Genomic DNA, 25,506 nt, shown 5'->3' on the forward strand with positions numbered 1-25,506 from the left:
TCCACTGGTTCTCCCTTATCTATTCTACCTGTTACATCCTCAAAGAATTCCAATAGATTAGTCAAGCATGATTTACCTTTTGTAAATCCATGTTGCCTTTGTCCGATCCTGTCACTGTTTTCCAAGTGCTCTGCTATTACATCTTTTATAATGGACTCTAGCATTTTCCCCACTACCGATGTCAGGCTTACCGGCCTGTAATTCCCCGTTTTCTCTCTACCACCCTTTTTTGAACAGTGGGGTAACATTAGCTACCCTCCAATCCATGGGTACTGTTCCAGAGTCTATCGAATTTTGGAAGATGACCAGCAATGCATCTACTATTTCTTCCTTAAGCACCCTAGGATGTAGATTATCGGGCCCTGGGGATATATCGGCCTTCAATCTCATCAATTTCCCTAACACCATTTCCCTACAAATACTGATTTCATTCAGTTCCTCCCTCTCATTAGATCCTATGTTCCCTGACATCTCTGGGAGGTTATTTGTGTCCTCCTTTGTGAAGACAGAACCAAAGTATGTATTTAATTGGTTTGCCATGTCTTTGTTCCCCATTATAAATTCCTCTGATTCTGACTGCAAGGAACCTACGCTTGACTTCACCAATCTTTTTCTCTTCACATATCTATAGAAGCTTTTAACATAGAGATAGGAACAGGAGTAGGCCATTCGGCCCTTCGAGCCTGCTCCGCCATTCAATGAGATCATGGCTGATCTTCGTCTGAGATCATAGCTGATCTTACCAGTTCAGTACCCCGTCCCCGCCTTTTCTCCGTAACCCTTAATCCCCTTAGCCTTCAGAAATATATCCAATTCTCTCTTGAAAATATTTATTGAATTAGCCTTCACAGCCCTCTGTGGCAGGGAATTCCACAGGCTCACCACTCTTTGAGTGAAGAAATTCTTCCTCATCTCTGTTTTAAATGATTTGCCCGCTATTTTTAGACTGTGGCCCCTGGTTCTGTGCTCCCCGGCCATTGGAAACATTCTCTCTGAATTCAGCCTGTTCAGGCCTGCCATAATTTTATATGTTTCGATGAGATCCCCTCTCAATCTTCTAAACTCCAGTGAGTACAAGCCCAAACTATTTAATCTCTCTTCGTAGGTCATTCCCGCCATTCCAGGTATCAGCCTGGTGAATCGCCGTTGCACTCTTTCCATGGCAAGAACATCCTTCCGCAGATGGGGCGACCAAAACTGTACACAATACTCCAGATGCGGTCTCACCAGCACCTTGTACAGCTGTAGTAAGGTATCCCTATTCCTATACTCGAACCCCCTTGATATGAAGGCCAACATACCATTTGCCTTCTTAATCGCCTGTTGCACCTGCATGCTCTCCTTCAGTGACTGGTGCACAAGAACACCCAGGTCCCTCTGCACTTCCCCATCTCCCAATCTATTGCCATTTAGATAATAATCTACCCTCCTGTTTTTACCCCCAAAGTGGATAACCTCGCATTTATCCACATTATAGTGCATCTGCCACGTATCCGCCCATTCCCCCAACCTGTCCAAATCGCACTGTAGCCTCCTGACATCCTCATCAGAGCCCACCCCTCCTCCTAGTTTAGTGTCGTCAGCGAATTTGGAAATATTGCATCCAATTCCCTGATCCAGATCATTTATATATATTGTGAACAGCTGGGGTCCCAGGACAGATCCTTGCGGCACCCCGCTGGTCACTGCCTGCCACTCCGAAAACGAGCCGTTTATTCCAACTCTCTGTTTTCTATCCGCCAGCCAGTTCTCTATCCACGTTAATACTTTGCCCCCAATTCCATGAGCCTTAATTTTGCATGATAATCTTTTGTGTGGAACCTTATCGAAGGCTTTCTGGAAGTCAAGGTACACCACATCCACTGGCTCTCCCCCATCTATTTTACCAGTTACTTCCTCAAAAAATTCCAGCAGATTAGTCAAACACGATTTACCCTTTGTAAATCCATGTTGACTCTGTCCGATCCTTTCCCCATTTGTCAAGTGCTCCGCTATTTTATCCTTAATAATGGACTCTAGCATTTTGCCCACAACCGATGTAAGGCTTACTGGTCTATAATTCCCTGCTTTCTCTCTACCCCCCTTTTTAAATATTGGGGTAACATTAGCTACCCTCCAATCCACGGGTACTGTTCCCGAGTCAGTGGAGTTCCGGAAGATGATCCTTAGAGCATCTGCTATCTCCAGGGCCACCTCCTTAAGTACCCTAGGATGTAGTTTATCAGGCCCCGGGGATTTGTCGGCCTTCAGTCCCCTCAACTTACCCAACACCATATCCCTAGAGATACTAATTTCTGTCAGCTCCTCCCTCTCATTAGTCCCTATGTTTGCCGATATTCCTGGGAGGTTATTTGTGTCCTCCTTTGTGAATACAGAACCAAAGTATGAGTTTAATTGGTCTGCCATTTCCTTATTCTCCATTATATATTCTCCCGAATCGGACTGCAAGGGACCGACTTGGGATTTTACCAGTCTTTTCCTCCTGATATACCGATAAAAGCTTTTGCAGTCTGTCTTTATGTTTGCTGCAAGTTTACTTTCGTATTCTATTTTCCCCTTCCTGATTAATCCCTTTGTCCTCTTTTGCTGTATCCTGTACTGCCCCCAATCTTCCGGTCTGGTGCTTTTTTTTGCCAGTTGATATGCCCTTTTTTTTGATTTTATGCTGTCCCTAATTTCCCTCGTTATCCACGGTTGAGTCACCTTTTTAGGTTTATTTTTATGCCAAACCGGTATAAACATGTTCTGGAATTCTTCCATTCTATCTTTGAATGCTTGCCATTGTCTATCCACTGTCAATCCCCCCAGAAACACCACCCAATCAATCTTACCCAATTCCCGTCTCATACCCTCGTAATTCCCTTTATTTAAGTTCTGGACCTTAGTCTCTGATTCAATTTCCTCACTCTCCATCTCGACTGAGAGCTCGATCATATTATGATCGCTCTGACCCAAGGGGCCTCGTACAAGAAGATTGCTGATAAGTCCCTTCTCATTGCACAATACCCAGTCTAAAACAGCCTGATCTCGAGTCGGCTCCTCGACATATTGGTCCAGATAACCGTCCCGAAAACATTCCAGGAATTCCTCCTCCTCAGAATTTTTACTAATTTGGGTAGTCCAATCAATATGTAAATTAAAGTCACCCATGATGACAGCTGTGCTCTTATCGCACGCTTCTCTAATTTCCCTTTTTATGCCTTCCCTCACCTCCATATTACTATTTGGAGGCCTATATATCACACCCACTAACGTTTTCCTCCCCTTGCTATTTCTCATTTCTACCCATACAGATTCCGTTTCATCCGAGTTAATATCCTTCCTTTCCATTGCATTAATCCCCTCCTTTACCAGCAATGCTACCCCACCTCCCCTACCTTTTTGCCGATCCTTCCTAAATATTGTATATCCCTGGATGTTAAGTTCCCAGCCTTGCCCACCCTGCAGCCACGTTTCTGTAATCCCAATCAAATCATACTTGTTTACCTCTATTTCCACAACTAATTCATCCACCTTGTTCCTAATGCTTCTAGCATTAAGATACAAAGCCTTCAGGCTTGCTTTTTTCACACTCTCATTATGAATTAGTTTGGCCCTTTGTGTTTCTCTCCTTTGCTTATTGCTTCTCACCTTTCTACCATCTATTTCTGACTTCATATGACTTCCCTCTTTTCCACTACCTAGGTTCCCATCCCCCTGCCAAATTAGTTTAAATCCTCCCGAACCGCCCTAGAAAATATTACCCCGAGGACATCGGCTCCCTCACAGTTCAGGTGTAGACCGTCCCCTTGGTACAGGTCACTCCTCCCCAAGAACTGGTTCCAATGCCTCAAGAATTTAAATCCCTCTCCCTTGCACCACTGCTCAAGCCACGTATTTAGCTTATCTATCTTACTCTCTCTAAACTTATTAGCTCGTGGCACTGGTAGCAATCCAGAGATTACTACCTTTGAGGTCCTACTTTTCAATTTAGCTCCTAACTCCCTAAATTCAGCTTGTAGGACCTCCTCCCTCTTTTTACCTACATCGTTGGTACCTACATGTACCACGACAACTGGCTGATCCCCCTCCCCCTTCAGAATGCTCTGCACCCGCTCCGAGACATCCTTGACCCTTGCACCAGGGAGGCAACATACCATCTTGGAGTCTCGGTCTCGGCCACAGAAACTCCTATCTATCCCCCTTACAATTGAATCCCCTATCACTATAGCCCTATCCCTCTTTTTCCTGCCCTTCTGTGCAGCAGAGCCAGTCATGGTGCCCTGAACCTGGCTGCTGGTGCCTTCCCCTGATAAGTCATCTCCCCCAACAGTACCCAAAACGGTAAACCTGTTTTGGAGGGAGATGACCACAGGTGACTCCTGCACTACCTTCCTGCCTTTACCCTGCCTTTTGGTCACCCATTTACTGTCTGAGCTAGCCTTTACCTGCGGTGTGACCAACTCACTGAATGTGCTATCCACAACATCCTCAGCATCGTGTATGCTCCAGAGTGAGTCCATTCGCAGCTCCAGCGCCGCCATGCGGTCCGCTAGGAGCTGCAGCTGGACACACTTCCTGCACACATAGTTGTCAGGGACAGTGTCCCTGATTTCCCACATGGCACAGGAGGAGCATGACACGGGTCTGAGCTGCCCTTCCATGACTTAACCCTTACAATACCTTTTTATTTACTACGATTTAGCTTAATTATTGAATTCTACTTAGAATAAGTTTGTGAAAGTACTCACCAACCAGTCACCTACCTGTTTTCTGGTGTTGTATTTTCACTGCCGCCTCCTGTCCTGGAACCTTTTCCACCTAGGTTAGGCTCCTGAAATAAAATAAATTGAACCTACCTTTTCAACTTCCCCTAACCCCTAAAAGGTTAGAGGAGGTGGAAGGGTGGGAGACACTACACTGTAGTGTTTCGGGTTTAGCAACAGCTCCACCTATATAAGAGTTACTGGCCTCCTGCTCTCCCGACTGCACCAGCTGCTCCCTGGTGACGTCACACACTGATTACTGTTTACCCCTCTCCTCTGCTGTTGATTTGGTACGCCTCGCAACTGCCGCCGGTTTTTAAGCCGGGCTCCTCCTCGCTGCTCTCTGCTGCTCCGAGTGGTCGGGCCTCGCAACTGCCGCCGGTTTTTAAGCCGGGCTCCTCCTCGCTGCTCTCTGCTGCTCCGAGTGGTCGGGCCTCGCAACTGCCGCCGGTTTTTAAGCCGGGCTCCTCCTCGCTGCTCTCTGCTGCTCCGAGTGGTCGGGCCTCGCAACTGCCGCCGGTTTTTAAGCCGGGCTCCTCCTCGCTGCTCTCTGCTGCTCCGAGTGGTCGGGCCTCGCAACTGCCGCCGGTTTTTAAGCCGGGCTCCTCCTCGCTGCTCTCTGCTGCTCCGAGTGGTCGGGCCTCGCAACTGCCGCCGGTTTTTAAGCCGGGCTCCTCCTCGCTGCTCTCTGCTGCTCCGAGTCAGTTTTTATGTTCACTGGAAACTTACTCTCATACTCTATTTTCCCCCTCTTAATTAATCCCTTTGTCCTCCTTTGCTGAATCCTAAACTGCTCCCAATCCTCAGGTTTGCTGCTTTTTCTGGCCAATTTATATGTCCTCTCCTTGGATCTTATGCTATCCCTAATTTCACTTGTTAGCCACGGTTGAGTCACGTTTTTTGTTTTATTTTTATGCCAAACAGGAATGTCTATGGAACAGAAAATGCTGGAAAAACTCAGCAGGCCAGGCAACATCCATGGAGAGAAATTAGAGTCAACGTTTCAGATTGAAACCCTTTTTCAAAACTGGAAAGGAAATGAAATAGATCAAAGGCAGGGCTGCGATAGAACAAAAGAAGTGAAGAGACATTAAGAGGTATTCAAAACCAGACGAGATGGTGATCGGACTAGTGGAGACAAAAGACGGCTCTAGATTAGGTGTGAAATGCGCTGGCAGAATGGGAGACAGCTGCCATGTGGGAGAGAGAAAAAAAAGGAAAGTGGGGGGTGAAGGGAATAACCAAAACAAAGGGGTGGATAAAAAATGTAAGTAAAAAAGTAATAGGGGCCGAGGTTATGATCTGAAATTGTTGAACTCGATATTGAGACCGGAAGGCTGCAGAGTGCCTAATCGGAAGATGAGGTGCTGTTCCTCGAGTTTACGTTGAGCTTCCGTGGAACAGTACAAGAGGCCAAGGACGGTGAGGTCCGAGTGGGAGTGGAGCGGTGAATTAAAATGACAGGCGACCGGAAGCTCGGGGTCACCCTTACGGACTGAATGGAGGTGTTCCGCAAAGCGCTCACCCAATCTGCGTTTGGTCTCCCCAATGTAGAGGAGACCGCATCATGAGCAGCGACTACAGTATACTAGATTGCGAGAAGTACAAGTAAATCGCTGTTTCACCTGGAAGGGGTGTTTGGGGCCCTGGACAGTGGGAAGGGGGGAGGTATGGGGGCAGGTGTTACATCTCCTGCGCTTGCACAGGAAGGTGCCAGGCGAAGGGGAAGGGCTGTTTGGGGTGATAGTGGAGTGGACCAGGGTGTCTCCGAGGGAGCGGTCCCTACGGAATGCTGAAAGGGGAGGGGAGGGGAAGATGTGTTTGGTGGTGGGATCACTTTGGAGGTGGCGGAAATGGTGGAGGATGATCCGTTGAATGTGGAGGCTGGTGGGGTGAAAGGTGAGGACAAGGGGAACCCTATCGTGGTTCTGGGAGGGAGGGGCAGGGGTGAGGGCAGAGGTGCGGGAGATAGAACGGACACGATCGAGGGCAGTGTCCACCACGGTAGAGGGGAATCCTCGGTTGCGGAAAAAGGAAGACATGTCTGAAGCACTGGTGTGGAAGGTGGCATCGTCGGAGCAGATACGGCGGAGACGGAGAAACTGGGAGAATGGAATAGAGTCCTTACAGGAGGCGGGGTGGGAGGAAGTGTAGTCCAGGTAGCTGTGGGAGTCAGTGGGCTTGTAGCGAATATTGGTCGATAACCTATCCCCAGAGATGGAGACGGAGAAGTCGAGGAAGGGAAGGGAAGAGTCAGAGATGGACCATGTGAAGGTGAGGGAAGGGTGGAAATTGGAGGCAAAGTGAATGAAATTGTCAAGTTCGGGGCGAGAGCAGGAAACTGCACCGATACAGTCATCAATGTACCGGAAAAAGAGTGAGGGAGGGGACCTGAGTAGGACTGGAACAAAGATTGTTCCACATAGCCCACGAAAAGGCAGGCATAGCTAGGACCCATGCGGGTACCCATGGCAACACCTTTGATTTGGAGGAAATGAGTGGAGTTAAAGGAGAAGTTGTTCAATGTGAGAACAAGTTCAGCCAGGCAGAGGATGGTGGTGGTGGAAGGGGACTGGACGGGCCTTTGTTCAAGGAAGAAGCGGAGCGCCCTCAGGCCATCCTGGTGGGGGATGGAGGTGTAGAGGGATTGTACGTCCATGGTGAAAAGGAAGCGGTTGAGGCCGGGAAACTGGAAACTGTTAAAGTGGCGGAGGGCGTCCGAAGAGTCGCGGGTGTAGGTGGGAAGAGACTGGACAAGGGGAGAAAAGATAGAGTCGAGATAGGAAGAGATAAGTTCCGTGGGGCAAGAACAGGCTGAAACAATGGGTCTACCAAGGCAGTCCTGTTTGTGGATCTTGGGAAGGAGGGAGAAGCGGGCCGTGCGGGGTTGGGGAACTATGAGGTTGGTGGCCGTGGGGGGAAGATCTCCAGAGGAGATGAGGTCAGTGACAGTCTTGGAAACGGTGGTTTGATGTTCGGTAGTGGGGTCATGGTCCAGGTGGAGGTAGGAGGAGGTGTCGGAGAGTTGGCGTTCAGCCTCTGCTAGGTAGAGGACGGTTCACCAAACAACAACAGCACCACCCCTGTCAGCGGGTTTAATGACAATGTCAGGGTTGGATCTAAGAGAATGGAGTGCTGCAAGTTCAGAGGGAGGTAGGTTGGAGTGAGTGAGGGGAGCAGAGAAATGGAGACGGCCGATGTCACGGCGGCAGTTAGCGATGAAAAGATCTAGAGAGGGTAAGAGGCCAGGGGGAGGGGTCCAGGTAGAACGGGAATTCTGCAAGTGGGAGAAAGGGTCAGTTGTGCAGGGGGAAGACTCCTGGCCAGAGAAGTGGGCACGGAGTCGAAGGCGGCGGAAAAAGAGCTCAACATCGTGCCGAGCTCGAAATTCACTGAGGTGGGGGCGTAAGGGGATGAAGCTCAGGCCTTTGCTGAGGACTGATCATTCAGGGTCAGCGAGTGGAAGGTCAGAGGGGATAGTGAAAACACGACAGGGGGTGAGATTGGGAGAAGTGGGGTCAGAGGAAAGTGAAGGGGAAGAAGGTTCCGGAGGGGCATTGGTGTCCAAGAGTTGATGATGCTTGCAATCCTTGACATCGGAAAGGAAGAAGAAAAGTTTTTTGTTGAAGCGTCGGATGAGTCGAAGGATGAAATGGAACTGTGGACCCGGACAGCTTTGAGATAGTGCGCCGGTGTTGCTGAAGAGAGAGGTCGAGAGTGTTCATGTGGCGCCGCATGGCGTTGAGCGTGGATCTCAGGATGCGGCGAGAGCAGTAGTTCGAGGAACGATGAATATCTTGGAGATATTTGTAATCCTGGGTGGATCCGAAGCACGAAGGGTGGAAGTTTAGTTGGAATCCACGTGGAATAAGTCGGAACCGGAGACAGTTGCTGAGGAAAATGATGTGGCTGTGAAACCGAGTCTTGGCAGATACCTGATCAAACACGAGAAGGGAAACTGAAAGTAATAAAGATGAACAAAGTTGAAGAGCCAAACGGAGACCCCGTCGTGACATCGGCCGTCTCCATTTCTCTGCTCCCCTCACTCACTCCAACCTACCTCCCTCTGAACTTGCAGCACTCCATTCTCTCAGATCCAACCCTGACATTGTCATTAAACCCGCTGACAGGGGTGGTGTTGTTGTTGTTTGGCGTTCTGACCTCTACCTAGCGGAAGCTGAACGCCAACTCTCCGACACCTCCTCCTACCTCCACCTGGACCATGACCCCATGACCGAACATCAAACCACCGTTTCCAAGACTGTCACTGACCTCATCTCCTCTGGAGATCTTCCCCCCGCTGCCACCAACCTCATAGTTCCCCAACCCCGCACGGCCCGCTTCTACCTCCTTCCCAAGATCCACAAACGGGACTGCCCTGGTAGACCCATCGTTTCAGCCTGTTCTTGCCCCACGGAACTTATCTCTTCCTATCTTGACTCTATCTTTTCTCCTCTTGTCCAGTCTCTTCCCACCTACATCCGCGACTCTTCGGACGCCCTCCGCCACTTTAACAGTTTCCAGTTTCCCGGCCTCAACCGCTTCCTTTTCACCATGGACGTACAATCCCTCTACACCTCCATCCCCCACCAGGATGGCCTGAGGGGGCTCCGCTTCTTCCTTGAACAGAGGCCCGACCAGTCCCCATCCACCACCGCCCTCCTCCGCCTGGCTGAACTTGTTCTCACATTGAACAACTTCTCCTTTAACTCCACTCATTTCCTCCAAATCAAAGGTGTTGCCATGGGTACCCGCATGGTCCTAGCTATGCCTGTCTTTTCGTGGGCTATGTGGAACAATCTTTGTTCCAGTCCTACTCGGGTCCCCTCCCTCACCTCTTTTTCCGATACATTGATGACTGTATCGGTGCCGTTTCCTGCTCTCGCCCCGAACTTGACAATTTCATTCACTTTGCCTCCAATTTCCACCCTTCCCTCACCTTCACATGGTCCATCTCTGACTCTTCCCTTCCCTTCCTCGACTTCTCCGTCTCCATCTCTGGGGATAGGTTATCGACCAATATTTACTACAAGCCCACTGACTCCCACAGCTACCTGGACTACACTTCCTCCCACCCCGCCTCCTGTAAGGACTCTATTCCATTCTCCCAGTTTCTCCGTCTCCGCCGTATCTGCTCCGACGATGCCACCTTCCACACCAGTGCTTCCGACATGTCTTCCTTTTTCCTCAACTGAGGATTCCCCTCTACCGTGGTTGACACGTCCCTCGACCGTGTCCGTTCTATCTCCCGCACTTCTGCCCTCACCCCTGCCCCTCCCTCCCGGAACCACGATAGGGTTCCCCTTGTCCTCACCTTTCACCCCACCAGCCTCCACATTCAACGGATCATCCTCTGCCATTTCCGCCACCTCCAAAGTGGTCCCACCACCAAACGCATCTTCCCCTCCCCTCCCCTTTCAGCATTCCGTAGGGACCGCTCCCTCCGAGACACCCTAGTCCACTCCTCTATCACCCCAAACAGCCCTTCCCCTTCGCCTGGCACCTTCCCGTGCAAGCGCAGGAGATGCAACACCTGCCCCTATACCTCCCCCCTTCCCACTGTCCAGGGCCCCAAACACCCCTTCCAGGTGAAACAGCGATTTACTTGTACTTCTTGCAATCTAGTATACTGTAGTCGCTGCTCACGATGCGGTCTCCTCTACATTGGGGAGACCAAACGCAGATTGGGTGACCGCTTTGCGGAACACCTCCGTTCAGTCCGTAAGGGTGACCCCGAGCTTCCGGTCGCCTGTCACTTTAATTCACCGCTCCATTCCCACTCAGACCTCACCGTCCTTGGCCTCTTGTATTGTTCCACGGAAGCTCAACGTAAACTCGAGGAACAGCACCTCATCTTCCGATTAGGCACTCTACAGCCTTCCGGACTCAATAACGAGTTCAACAATTTCAGATCATAATCTCGGCCCCTATTACATTTTTACTTACATTTTTTTTCCACCCCTATGTTTTGGCCCTTTCCCCCCCCCCCTTTCCTTTTTTTTCTCTCTCCCACACGGCAGCTGTCTCTCATCCTGCCAGAACATTTCACACCTAATCTAGAGCCGTCTTTTGTCTCCACTAGTCCTATCACCATCTCGTCTGGTTTTGAATACCTCTTAATGTCTCTTTAATTCTTTTGTTCTGTCCCAGCCCTGCCTTTCGATCTATTTCATTTCCTTTCCAGTTATGAAAAAGGGTTTCAATCTGAAACGTCGACTCTAATTTCTCTCCACGGATGTTGCCTGGCCTGCTGAGTTTTTCCAGCATTTTCTGTCATTATTTCGGATTTCCAGCATCTGCAGTATTTTGCTATCGTCGGAATGTCTATGGATGTTATTTATGTGGACTTTCAAAAGGCATTTAATAACGTCCCACATAAGAAACTTTTAATTAAGTTAGAAGCCCACGGAATTGAGGACAAGTTATTGACCTGGTTAGGAAATTGACTGAGTGGCAGGAGCCAGAGAGTCGGGATAATGGGCAGGTACAGTAATTGGCAGGATGTGACGAGTGGTGTCCCGCAGGGATCTGTGTGGGGAGCCTCAACTATTCACCGTATTTATTAACAACTTAGATGATGGCATAGAAAGTCATATATCCAAATTTGCCGATGACACAAAGATGGGCGGCATTGTAGGCAGTGTAGATGAAAGCATAAAATTACAAGGGGATATCGACAGGTTCAGTGAATGGGCAAAACTGTGGCAAATGGCTTTCAATGTAGGCAAATACGAGGGCATCCACTTTGGACCTAAAAGGGATAGAACAGGGTACTTACTAAATGGTGAAAGGCTAAAAACAGTGGAGGTCCAAAGAGACTTGGGGGGCCCAGGTACATAGATCATTAAAATATCATGAACAGGTACAGAAAATAATCAAAAAGGCTAATGGAATACTGGCCTTTATATCCAGAGGACTAGAGTACAAGGGGGTAGAAGTTATGCTGCAGCGACACAAAGCCCTGGTTAGACCACACCTGGAGCACTGGGAGCAGTTCTGGGCACCACACCTGAGGAAGGATATATTGGCCTCGGAGGGAGTGCAGCGTAGGTTTACCAGAATGATACCCGGACTTCAAGGGTTAAGTTACGAGGAGAGATTACACAAATTAGGGTTGTATTCCCTGGAATTTAGAAGGTTAAGGGGTGATCTGATCAAAGTTTTCAGGATATTAAGGAGAACTGATAGAGCAGATAGAGAGAAACTATTTCCGCTGGTTGGGGATTCTAAGACTAGGGGGATCATCTAAAAATTAGAGCCAGACCTTTCAGGAGTGAAGTTAGGAAACACTTCATAGAAACATAGAAGATAGGAGCAGGAGTAGGCCATTCGGCCCCTCGAGCCTGCTCCGCCATTCAATGCGATCATGGCTGATCATCCAAACTCAGTACCCTGTCCCTGCCTTCTCCCCATATCCCTTGATCCCTTTAGCCTTAAGAAATATATCCAACTCCGACACACAAAGGGTCGTAGAAGTTTGGAACTCTATTCCACAAAAGGCGATTGATGCTAGATCAATTGTTCATTTTAAATCTGAGATTGATAGCTTTTTGTTAACTGAAGGTATTAAGGGTTATGGGCCAAAGGCGGGTATATGGAGTTAGGTTGCAGATCAGCCATGATCTCATTGAGTGATAGAACAGGCTCGAGGGGCTGAATGACCTCCTCCTGTTCCTATGTTCCGATGACTCCCCCACATAGGAGCCCGATCAAATCCTTTAATCATCTTAAACACCTCAATTAGATCAACCCTTAATCTCCTACACGCGAGGGATTACAAGCCGAGTCGATGCAGCCTGTTCTCATAAGTTAACCCTTGAGGTCCAGGTATCATCCTGGTGAACCTGCGCTGCGCCCGCTCCAGGGTCGATATATCCTTGTTGAGGTGCGGTGCCCACAACTGAACTCCAGATGGAGCGAAGCTCAATGGGACAGACTAAGGACATCTGTGCCATGCTAGTGCCCATCTCCGACAAGAGAAAGCCCAGCCCCCTACCCTTGACCTTCAATTGCACCATCACCGACACCCTACCCATCAACATCTTGGGGGTTGTTGGGGCCGGGAGGGGGATGGAGTGGGGGGGGGGGGCGGTGGGAGAGGAGAGAGGGTTTAATGACCAGAAACGGGACTGGACCAGCCACATCAACACCAGTCGCTATAAGACCAGGGCAGGGTTTTGGGTTCCTCTGATAAGTGGCTCACCTCTTACATTACATAGTCTTACATAGTATTGTACAGCACAGAAACAGGCTATTCGGCCCATAGAAGATAGGAGCAGGAGTAGGCCATTCGGCCCCTCGAGCCTGCTCCATCATTCAATGAGATCATGGCTGATCATCCAAATTCAGTACCCTGTTCCTGCCTTCTCCCCATATCCCTTGATCCCTTTAGCCTTAAGAAATATATCGAACTCCTTCTTGAATATATTTAATGAATTGGCCTCAACTGCCTTCTGTGGTAGAGAATTCCACAGGTTCACCACTCTCTGGGTGAAGAAATTCCTCCTCATTTCTGTCCTAAATGGCTTACCCCTTATCTTTAGACTGTGACGCCTGGTTCTGGACTCCCCCGCCATCAGGAACATCCTTCCTGCATCTAGTCTGTCTAGTCCTGTTAGAATTTTATAAGTTTCAATGAGATCCCCTCTCATTCTTCTAAACTCCAGCGAATATAAGCCCAATTGACACAATCTCTCCTCATACATCATTCCTGCCACCCCAGGTATCAGTCTGGTGAATCTTCGCTGCACTCCCTCCATGGCAAGAACATCCTTCCTCAGATAAGGCGACCAAAACTGCACACAATACTCAAGGTGTGGTCTCACCAAGGCCCTGTACAACTGCAGCAAGACATCCTTGCTCCTGCACTCGAATCCTCTCGCTATGAAGGCCAACATACCATTTGCCTTCTTAACCGCCTGCTGCACCTGCATGCTTACCTTCAGCGACTGGTGCACAAGGACACCCAGGTCTCGTTGCACTTCCCCTTCTCCCAATCTATTGCCATTCAGATAATAATCTGCCTTCCTGTTTTTGCCACCAAAGTGGATAACCTCGCATTTATCCACGTTATATTGCATCTGCCATGTTTCTGCCCAATCACCCAACCTGTCCAAATCATCCTGGAGTTTCTCGGCATCCTCCTCACAGCACACACGCCCACCCAGCTTTGTGTCGTCTGCAAACTTGGAGATATTACATCTAGTTCCCTTGCCTAGATCATTAATATATATTGTGAATAGCTGAGGTCCGAGCACCGATCCCTGCGGTACCCCACTAGTCACTGCCTGCCACTTGGAGAAAGACCTGGGGCTAAAAATTCGGTGGCGCCGCGTTTGCCTGGGCGCCGGAATTTGCGCTCCGGCCAGAGCCGCTTGCGCCCTCCCGATATTCAGTGGGAGCGCCCCAAGAGGGACTCGGGGCGCTGCTCGAGGCTACCCGCGTCCCGCTTGGGGCGCCCAAACTGAATATCGCCGCGCTACGTGCCACAGCGCCACACGCTGCGGCACGGCGCGCTGCTGTACTGCAGGCCTTCCTCCCCTTCTTAAGGGGGAGGGGCCTGCACCAGCGCGATCACCGATCGCGAGTGCCAGCAAAAGAGCCCGACACCGAGGAGAAGTGCCGGGTTTTTGGGACACAGCCGGCACTGCCCGGGGGGTGGATCAGGAGGCCGGGGAGGGCGGCGCGAGGAGGTGCTGGCAGGCGGCCACCGGAAAAAATGGCCGCCCCGCACCTCCACCTTAATTTGCACCACGACCGCCACAGGTAGGCCCTGTGAACCGGTCGCGATTTGCGACCGGCGTTAAAGAGGCGGGCGCGACCAAATATCGCGATCGGGGCGGTAGCGGGGCGCTGCGCACACCAATGACGTCATCGGTGGCGGCGCAGCGCTACAAGCTAACGCCGCCATTAGCGCCCAGCTAAATATCGCGGTAGGTGTGGCCAGTGGCGCTAAAGCCACTGAGTGCCCTCTTTGGGCACTAACTGGTGGCGCAGCCCACTGAATTTCTAGGCCCTGATGTTTATGCTCCATACGAGCCTCCTCCCTCCCCTACTTCATCTCACCCCATCAACATAACCCTCTATTCCTTTTTCCCTCATATGCTTCCCCTTAAATGCATCTATGCTATTTGCCTCAGCTACTCCCTGCGGAAATGAGATTCACATTCTCACCACTCTTTGGGTGAAGAAATTTTTCCAGAATTCCCTGTCGGATTTATTAGTGACTGTCTTATATAATCAATAATATCACAAAAACAGATGATCTGGTCATTATCACATTTGTAAGATCTTAATGATCTCTGAGTTCTTGGACAAGACACCAATAGGCAGCAGCCAGTATGTTTGAGCAATAGATCAAGATTTATTAAGTATACAGCATAATATACTTAACATTAGGCGATAGTTTAACGAGTAGCTCACAGCCCTAGGTCTCCGGAACCTCTCGGACACAGATGGTGGCATAGTGGTTAGCACTGTTGCCTCACAGCGCCAGGGACCGGGCCTCGGGTGACTGTCTGTGTGGAGTTTGCACATTCTCCCCGTGTCTGCGTGGGTTTCCTCTGGGTGCTCCGGTTTCCTCCCACAGTCCAAAGATGTGCGGGTTAGGTTGATTGGCCATGATAAAAAAAAAAATTGGACCTTAGTGTTAGGGGGGATTAAATACGTGGGGTTACAGGGTTACGGGGATAGGGCTTGGGTGGGATGGCTGTCGGTGTAGGGACCGGGTGCTAGGGTTTGGATGATCAGCCATGATCTCGTTGAATGGCGGAGCAGGCTCGAAGGGCCGAATGGCCTACTCCTGCTCCTATCTTCTATGTTTCTATGACGCCGTCTTAAGTCTGTTCCTTTGTTCTCGCAGTACGTCTGTGTGAAGTTGTTCTTTGAGTATCGAGGTTTTAACCCTTTTCTTATCAACAGTTGGTTTGGCCAGTGTCCATATATGGTCTTTAACAACATCACCTTTTTAATTGGTTCTAATGTTCAAAATACCATTGTCACTCAGACTAAGGTAGCATCCCGCCTTTCCGGTATTTTTCCACCAACTTTGCCATGTTCAGTGTTATCTTGTTTATAGTTTTGCACCACATTGGAATTTACTTTATCTCTGTCATTTCTAGGATCCCTGGTACAAGGCCTTTATACCAGGGGCCCAGATCAGCGCTGTTTACTAGTCTTGAGGTATCCAGACTATCTCACTTTAATCTACCAGATGAATCCCTTATCTCCATGATCTCTCTCATTTTATGTCCTCATACTAATTATTTTTAAAATATCGTTGCAATTAATTTTGTTAAGCGAATTCTAAGTTCTATACAGCATCATTATATGTTATTAAATGATTTAACCTTCACTCGCAGCCTGTGGCTGTTTGTTATCAAAACTTAGTCAAAACTGCTTTTGACTGTCTGCAGCTACATTTTGAACAAGTCTTAGCTTTTTAGTTACCCAGGAGTAATTATGGTTAATATTATTTGGTCAATGGCTACACTTGGGGGGAAAAATTTGGTTGTTTGCGCCTAAAGAGGCCGACAAGTGGGGCGCTAACCAACTAGCGCCCGGGCGCAGCGAACCCTGCGCCTCTCCCCATATTGAGCGGACATTTTGCGCCGGCACTAAACCGTAGCGCCCGCTCGCCGGCGCACGCAGATCATGACGTCATTTCAGTGTGCAACGCCTTTGGGGCGCCCCGGACCGCAAATTCAGTGGCGCCCCCCCCCCTCCGTTCTGCCTGGCGCTAATAAGGACAGCTTACCTGGAACATTTCCCAGTCGCTGTCGGGCTGGGGGGGGGCGTTCTTTAAACGGGACTGGTGTGCTTTAAAAGCGGCAGCCATTTTTGGACCACAACTTCTTAGAGAGATACAGAGAGGTGCTCAGCTGCACACAGAGAGCCCTTTCTACACTGAGCCCAGCGCTGGCAGAAGAACTTCAGTCTTCTGACCATCACCTTGCTGTTGGTGAGCATCTGAAACGGCAAAACTTTCTGTGCGCACTTAATATGGGGGCGGCATTGGATGGGAACGTCTTGCTTCTGAACCATCTTGACAGGGCACAGAGACGCAGGGATAGAGGGGCAGGCATGGCCAGATGGAGGAGGGCCAACAGACGTCACCACACGAGACCTTAAGCTGCCAGGGTTTTCCAACAGCAATTTTCATATTTGAACATGTCGGAGGAGCAGTGTTTCCGAAGGCTGCGCTTTAGTAGGGAGGTGGTGACTGAGCTGTGCCACCTGCTTCAGCCAGATCTGCAGCCTCAGCTAAGGTGCAGGACATCTCTGTCGGTGGCTGTGAAGATCACTGTTGCCCTTAACTTCTATGCGAGCAGCTCCTTTCAGGCCGCAACTGGGGACATATCCAACATCTCGCAGTTCGCGGTGCATTGCTGCATCCGTCAAGTGACTGATGCCCTCTTTAAAAGGAGGCGGCAATACATCTCCTTCCCAATGACCCCGGACAAGCAGAGGGAGCGCGCAGAGGGCTTCGCAAGAATAGCGGACTTCCCCATGGTGCAGGGCGCCATTGACTGCACGCATGTGGCTTTGCGGGCGCCTCTAGAGAATGCGGAGGAATTCCGCAACCGCAAGGGGTTCCATTCATTGAATGTACAGCTGGTCTGTGACCACCGACAGCTGATGCCCAGTTTCCAAGCAAGCAGCCACGACGCCTTCATCTTGTGCCAGACCTCTGTGGCAGACCTTTTCGAGGCCCCGGCTCACCCAGCAGGCTGGCTTCTCGGGGACAAGGGCTATGCTCTGTGCCCGTGGCTGATGACCCCGCTCCGTTTGCCCAGCACCCCTGCTGAAGAACGCTACAGCACGGTGGCATAGTGGTTAGCACTGTTGCCTCACAGCGCCAGGGACCCGGGTTCGAATCCGGCCTCGGGCGACTGTCTGTGTGGAGTTTGCACATTCTCCCCGTGATTGCGTGGGTTTTCTCCGGGTGCTCCGGTTTCCTCCCACAGTCCAAAGATGTGCGGGTTAGGTTGATTGGCTATGATAAATTGACCCTTAGTGTTAGGGGGATTAAATACGTGGGGTTACGGGGTTAGGGTGAGATATGTGTTGGTGTAGGGGTTACGGGGATCGGGTGGGATATGTGTCGGTGCAGGCTCGATGGGTCGAAATGGCCTCTATCTGCACTGTGGGGTTTCTGTGATTCTGTGAATGCGAGCTATCAAGCGACCAGGAACATTATTGAACACACAATCGGTGTGCTGAAGCAACGGCTCCGTTGTCTGGACCATTCCGGAGGAGCCCTTCAGTACTCACCTCAGCGAGTCTCCCACTTCGTGGTTGTATGTTGCATGCTGCATAACCTCGCTATCCTACGCACCCAGCCAATGCCACCAGACATTGAAGCACCAGCAGAGGAGGAGGAGGATGTTGTGTCGGTACCTTTCTACCTAGACACAATTTAGGACTCAGAACTCAGAGATTCAAACATGAAGTGCTTTATTGGAAGGAAAGAAAGTTCTGGCAAGTTCCGAACAAAGAGAGCTAAACTTAACCGAGAGAACACCCAACCATTTATCTCCTGTGACAGCGCCACCACAGGTGGGAGGAGAACACACAATAGAACACACAATACATAACATTTCCTCCCCTCTTAAATGGAAGGTCCACAGTATTCCTCAACAGGTAAGTTACTTTCAATACACTCAACGAACCTAGGGTAGAGGTAGACTGCCTCAAACCCTGACTTTACCCTGGGGTTTATTCTGCCCCAGTCTTGTGGGTAAGTCACTAAGCCTACAGATCCAAGTGTCTTGGAGGCCGCCGCTCTCTGACAGGATACCGGCGTTCATCGCTGGCTTCCACAGCAGTAGGCATTGACACAGGCCTGGATGGAGAAGGTGCCTGTGTCAGTTGAAAGTCAGGAGGTTGCACAGGTGGAACAGTCTCTTTGACTTCCTGTGTTGGAGAAGAGCACTGTGGCAAAGGATGCTGGTTTGCGGTATCATTCGGAAACAGTTCAGGCCAACCAGCCATTGGCGCCTCTGTGGCTGTCTCTGCTCCTAGCAACAGTTGATCTGTGTGTCTTCTCCAGACGACGTCCTCAGCAGTCTCAACCGTGTAAGACACAGGGCCCGTCTGCGCGATCACCGTAGCAGGAACCCATTTTGGTCCAGTGTTGTAGTTTCGAGCTAGGACGTGCTCTCCCGGATGAAACCGTCTCTCCTTGTCTCTTTTCTCTCTCTTTTCAACTTGAGCTTGTTGTTGACAATGGACAACCTGCTCTGCCCTTGGAGGTTTGAGTAAGTCAAAACTTGTCCGCAACTGCCTCTTCATCATGAGCGAAGCGGGGGAAGTTTTGGTTGTGGCATGCGGCTCGTTCCTGTAGGACAACAGGAAGCTGTTCAGATGTTGGTGGATTGAGCCCTGACCTTGCGATGCCTTCAAAGCGTGCTTCAAAGTTTGCCTGGCCGTTAGTAGAGGGATGATAGGGCGCACACCTGATGTGTTGGACACCATTCACATGCAGGAAGGTTGCAAACTCCTGTGATACAAATTGTGGACCATTGTCACTTACGAGTTGTTCCGGTGAGCCATAACGGCTGAACATCTCACCAAGTTTCTCAATTGTTTTCTCTGCCGTGGTAGACCTCATCACAGCGACCTCCGGCCATTTGCTACGAGCATCCACAACCACCATAAACATCTTCCCTTCGAAAGGACCGGCGAAGTCCACATGTACTCGCTGCCACACTTCTGCAGGCCAATCCCAGGGGTGTAGGGTTGCCAGCTGTGGAACATTCCGGACCCTTTGACATGGGGAACATGTTTTGGCTTTCTCCTCAATATTCCCATCGAGACCTGGCCACCAGAAGTAGCTTCTTGCCATTTCCTTCATCCGAACCATCCCACTGTGGCCTGTATGAAGTTGTTGCAGTATAGGTTCCCTCAGAGGTGGCGGAATGATGACACGGCGTCCCCAAAGAAGACAACCTGCCTGGACGGAGAGCTCATTTCTTTTTGAAACGTAAGGTTTCAAACTAGGAGAATCTCCTATAGCTCTCCCTCAAATGACATCGTCCATTACCTCAGACAGGACTGGATCATTGCGGGTGTACCTTCGCACCTGAACTGCAGTGACAGGTGCTCCCTCCACTTGTCTAAAGTAGAAGATGTCTATCTGACGAGGCTCTGGGGGAGTAACAGGCAAGGGTAGCCTCGAGAGACCGTCTGCGTTGCCGTGCAAGTCTGATTTGCGATATTTGATGTCCTGCTTGCAGCGAGAGACGGAATTCCGGTGTGGGGCCCGAAGATTGAAGTCAATGGACGGTGGTCCGTCAGGAGTGTGAACCTTCTCCCAAACAGGTACTGATGAAATTTTCGAATTCCAAAAACGATTCCCAAGGCCTCGCGCTCAATCTGCGCATAGTTACTCTCGGCCTTGTTCAAGGTGCGTGATGTGAAGGCGATAGGTTTCTCTTCACCCGAAGGCATGATGTGGGATATGACTGCTCCCACACCATACGGTGATGCATCACATGCTAGCTGCACGGGTAGCTTTGGGTCGAAGCGTGTCAGGACCACTGAATTCAGCAATGCTTTCTTTGCTTGGGCGAAAGCTTCGTTGCACAGTTCAGTCCATTTCCATGTTTTGCCTTGACATAGCAACTGATGTAACGGCTTCAGCAATGTTGCTAAGTCTGGAATAAACTTCCCATAGTAGTTAAGTAGCCCCAGAAATGAACGTAACTGGCTCACATTCTGGGGTGCTGGGGCCTCCACGATCGCCTTGACCTTTGGCGGCGCCTTATGCAGGCCAGTAGCGTCAATCACATGCCCCAGGTACTCAACTGAAGACTGAAAGAATTCACATTTGTCTTTACAAACTCTGAGTCCGTACTATTTGATGTGCCTCAATGAATCCGAGACTCGACGTTAACGGAGCAAAGCAAGGCTTTTATTAACTCAGAAAGTAATACACATTGGAGAAGTGTCTCTCATCCAGAGATCTGCTGTACTGCTGTGAGACACGCTGGGGCCTGCTTAAGTAGGGGCCAGGTATGGGCGGAGCCCTACACACAATACAATACAGGTAAGGAAATGAAACTGAAACTAAACGAAACACAGGGAATACAGTGCCTGATGAATGGCATATTTCATCACACTCTTTCAGTCGTTGCAGTGTCGCATCCAAGTTCAGAAGATGATCCTCCTCATTTGTCCCAGTGACAAGGATGTCGTCCAGGTAGCACTGGACTCCTGGCAGTCCACTCAAAATCTGATCCATTGCCCTTTGGAATAGAGCAGGGGCCGACGTAATTCCAAACGGAAGGCGGCAGTACCTGTATAGCCCCTTGTGTGTCACAATTGTCAGCAGCTCCTTTGATTTGTCATCGACATGCATTGTAGATAAGCCTGGCATAAGTCTATTTTGCTGAACTTTTGCCCTCCGGCCAGGCCCGTAAAAAGATCATCAATGAGGGGAAGAGGGTACTGTTCCGCAGACAGCACCGGGTTAATAGTCACTTTAAAATCCCCGCAGATTCGAACACGTCCATCCTTTTTCAGGACAGGAACAATGGGTGTGGCCCATTTGCTCACGCTCACAGGCCCCAGGACTCCATTCTTGACTAAGGCCTCCAAGTTAGCCTCAACTTTTGGCCTAATTGCATAGGGTACAGGTCGGGCTTTGTGAAACTTCGGCTTGCTGTCAGGTTTAATGTCCAGTCTCACGCTGATCTTTTTCATGCTCCCAAGTTCCCCATTGAAGAGTTCTGCATGATTGTTTAACACTGCAGTCAGACCTGACTCCCCTTTTGACATCATGCGGACTGCAGGCCAGTCCAGCGTGATTTTCTCTAGCCACGCACGTCCCAGTAGCGATGGGTAATTTCCCTTTACCACATATAGTGGCAGTTTTGCAGTCTGTCCGTTCAATTTAACTGTCACTTCAATGACGCCTCTCATGGCCACAGGTTCGCCGGTATACATCTTTAGCACAATGTTTGTTGGCTGAAGGGTAAGATGCTTTAGCATTTTGTTGCAGACAGTGTCTGAAACAAGGGACACAGCCGCGCCTGTGTCCACCTCCATCCGCACTGATTGTCCCTCCACCAGTGGTGACACCCAGTAGCCATTTGAACCACCTGCAACCGTCAGTATGTGCACCTCTTCCTCCTCAGAGGTGTCGCTCCCCTCTGTTTTGCTTGTTCCATCATACTGCACTGAATGAACACTCTTTTTTCTCTCTTGTCCAAATACAGACATTTTGCTTCCATGCTTCCCAGCTCTGTCTGTTCTTTTTTTACCTCTACAGGCACGTTCAATGTGACCCTTTTTGCCACAATTTCAGCATTCCAGCTCCGTACACCAGCAGTCATTAGCGTGATGGCCCGTTTTCCCACAACAGTAACATGTGCCGTTCCGCGCACCTTTAGGCTCAGACGACACCTTGTGAACTCTCCCTGTTGAACTCAACTGGTGAGCCTCCTTTTCCGCCATCTCCATGGAGACACTAACTTCAATGGCCTTTTCAAGAGTAAGGTTGTCCTCAGTAAGAAGGCGCTTCTGTGTGGCTGCACTTTGCAGACCACACACAAGTCTGTCTCTAATGGTGTCATTCAGCACCTCCTTGAACTGGCAGTGTTCCGACAACCTTTTTAAAGCAGCAATAAACATCGTCACTGATTCCCCCTCCTCTTGATTCCGTTTGTGAAATCTAAATCCCTCAGCAATAACCAGAGGTTTTGGTGAAAAATGTGCTCCACGAATTTCCACTGGTTGCTTATATGTTTTAGTTCCTGGCTTATCTGGCTACACGAGGCTGCGAAGTAAATTGAAAGTCTTCGGCCCGATTACACTCAAAAATGTAGGCACGACCTTTTCACTTGCCACCGCATTCGCCAATACAAAATAGTCAAAACGTTCCGTATATGCGCTCCATTGCTCCACATTTTCATCAAAATCACCGCTGTTTCCTAATATAGTAGCCATCTCACGTTTCAAATTAAATTTTCTATTTACTCACTGCACCCGTAACGTACGCAGATTCACCCCATCCTCGTCGCCACTTGTTGTGTCGGTACCTTTCTACCTAGACACAATTTAGGACTCAGAACTCAGAGATTCAAAGATGAAGTGCTTTATTGGAAGGAAAGAAAGTTCTGGCAAGTTCCGAACAAAGAGAGCTAAACTTAACCGAGAGAATACCCAACCATTTATCTCCTGTGACAGTGCCACCACAGGTGGGAGGAGAACACACAATAGAACACACAATACATAACAGAGGAGGAGGAGGAGGAGGAGGACCACGACGGGAGGGAGGCAGAAACTGGAAGGGCCATCCGTCAGAGGCTTATCAGAAGTCGCTTCTAGGCCACTCTCAGGGAATGCTTGCTGCCATTCCAAGAACAGGAATGGAGCCGTTCTGATACCCCAAAGCTTGTGAAGGGCAAAATGTATGTAAAGAGCAGACATGGCCATTGTAAATAAAGAAAGTTGTTTTTTTAACAAAATGTGCTTCCTTCCCGCATGACAAAGCAATGGCAACAAAAAGCTAAACAAACAGACTGCCACATAAGTCGCTCGCACACCCGGGAGACTGTCCAAAACATAACTCACATTCAGACCAGCATCCTCGGCCTTGAATTCTACAAATAACAGGTAAGAGCAGCACCTTCCACTTTCTCCCCCTCGATGGTGATCTGCTTTGCTTGCGAGATTGGCCCCTTCCCTCCCTGCAGCTCCTCCGTAATGGAACCCCAGTGGCTGCAGCAAGGCTGGGGGAGGCCTGCTGACTGTCCGAAAGCGCAGATTCCCCTGAGGGACGGCCTGGACGAGCTCTGGGCTTGGAGGGCCTGGCTGCTGACTGCTCCAACTCTGCATGGGTGGAAGCAGTCTGTCCTACAGGTGGTGGCAGCTGCAGTGGAGACGTGCCAGTGATGGCATCAGGAATGCTGTCATCCTGAGAGCGGACAGCAGCTCCCTGGTCGGCCGACACACTGGCACTCTGACGGGGCAGCACCGCAGCATGCGCAGCAATCGGCTGGTCCACAGATTGCTGGCCTGCTGTGGTGCTGCAAGGGCCCCGGGTAATCCTGCCCGATCCAGCGAGGGTGGCAGCAGTCAGTGCTCGCGTGGCCTCAATCTGCGTCTGCATGAGACCAGCGAGTGACTGCGTGGCAGCACTCAGCACTTGCGTGGCAGGTGCCAGTGCTTCGGTGAAGCCCTGGACAATCCTTTCCAGTGCTGCCCCAAAGTCCTGCGCACTCCTTGCCAGTGCTGTCCCGAAGTCCTGCGCACTCCTTGCCAGTGCTGTCCCGAAGTCCTGCGCACTCCTGGCCTGTGCTGTGCCGAAGTCCTGCGCACTCCTGGCCTGTGCTGCGCCGAAGTCTTGGACACTCCTTGCCAGTGTCTCGATGGATTCAGGCATCCTCGCCACTGCAGGCATGAGCTCAGTGTGCCTCAGCCCAGCCTGGGCGCTCATTTCTGCGAGGGAACACACCTCTTCTGCGTTCTGTGCAGCAGCACTCGGGGCCCGACTCGCCCTCCGGGGAGACGGTGGCCCCGAGCTTCCCTACCCCCCTTGCGTTGCTGCAGGCCGCTGGTTCCTGGAGCTGGTTCCTCCTCAGAGCATTTCCCCCCGCTCCCCTCCAGGGAAGGAGTCTCCCCAGTCTGGAGATGGGCTGGCTCGCCTGAGGGTGGTTCGGATGGTCGGGCTTCCTCCTGCTCGTCGCCTCCCGAGTCAGTCGCAGTGGCAGCTTGAGGGCCCGGCTCCCGAGCTGGTGATGCAGCATCTGAAAGCAGGGAGGTTGAAGAGTGGCTTTAGCGAAAGGACAGGGTGGGAGCAAGGGATGCATGTGTGCTGCAATGCTCTGACTTGGGTCCAGAGTGAAAAAGCATGCTGGTAGGGGGAACAAGTGGAAGGAGAGAGATCAAAAAGGTGATGACCTTACCATCGCTGTGCACAATGGGGTCGGCAGCTCCAGAGGCGACGGGACCACTCATTCGGCTTGCAACAATCTGGTGGACTCGCTCCTCCAGGTCTGTAAGGGTCTGCAGGTGAGGCCGGCCTCCTCCAGTACGAAGCTGTTGCCTGCGGTTACTCGCCAGCTTGGCCTGCAAGAGAAAGGACGGGGTGTGATGAAACATGCTGCCCTGAGCTGACATCACGTGCCTCCCATGGAAGAATAGCCCTTACATTATGCTGCCCTGAGCTGACATCACATGCCTCCCATGGTAGAATAGCCCTTACATTATGCTGCCCTGAGCTGACATCACATGCCTCCCATGGTAGAATAGCCCTTACATTACAGCTGGCCATTGGGGCTCTGCGCACCCTCTGGCCATAAAGTGGAGGGATGAAGATGAATGTGAAAAAGGCACTCAACCTAACGACCCGAGTGAGGTCGTTGAACTTCTTCCTGCATTGCACAGGAGTCCTGGGCACCATGCTGCTGGAGGTGACTCTTTGGGAAACCTCCCTCCAAGCTCTGCGGTATTCGGTCTGATTAGGCCTCCTGCCATTCTCCGGGTACAGCACACCTCGCCGGCGCTCCACTGCGCCAACCAGAGCATCCAATGCCCCCTCGCTGAAGCGCTGCGCTCTCTCCCTGACCCTCTCCATGTCCTTGAAGTTTTGGCCGCCACAGGTAGGTTGCCGTCGAGTTTGAGGCCTACAAGGCGCAGAGTGTGGCTGCAGGTGAGAATCAATCCGCCCCTTTAAGGGCTGACCGGCGCCAGCGTGTCTAGGTCCAAACGATTATTGACAGCACCTGCGCTGCGCCCGCCCACGGGGAAATTGCGT

Source organism: Somniosus microcephalus, unplaced genomic scaffold, assembly GCF_052327205.1.
Source record: "Somniosus microcephalus isolate GS21.2 unplaced genomic scaffold, FLI_Smic_1.0 unresolved_chr3, whole genome shotgun sequence".
NCBI lineage: Eukaryota > Metazoa > Chordata > Chondrichthyes > Squaliformes > Somniosidae > Somniosus > Somniosus microcephalus.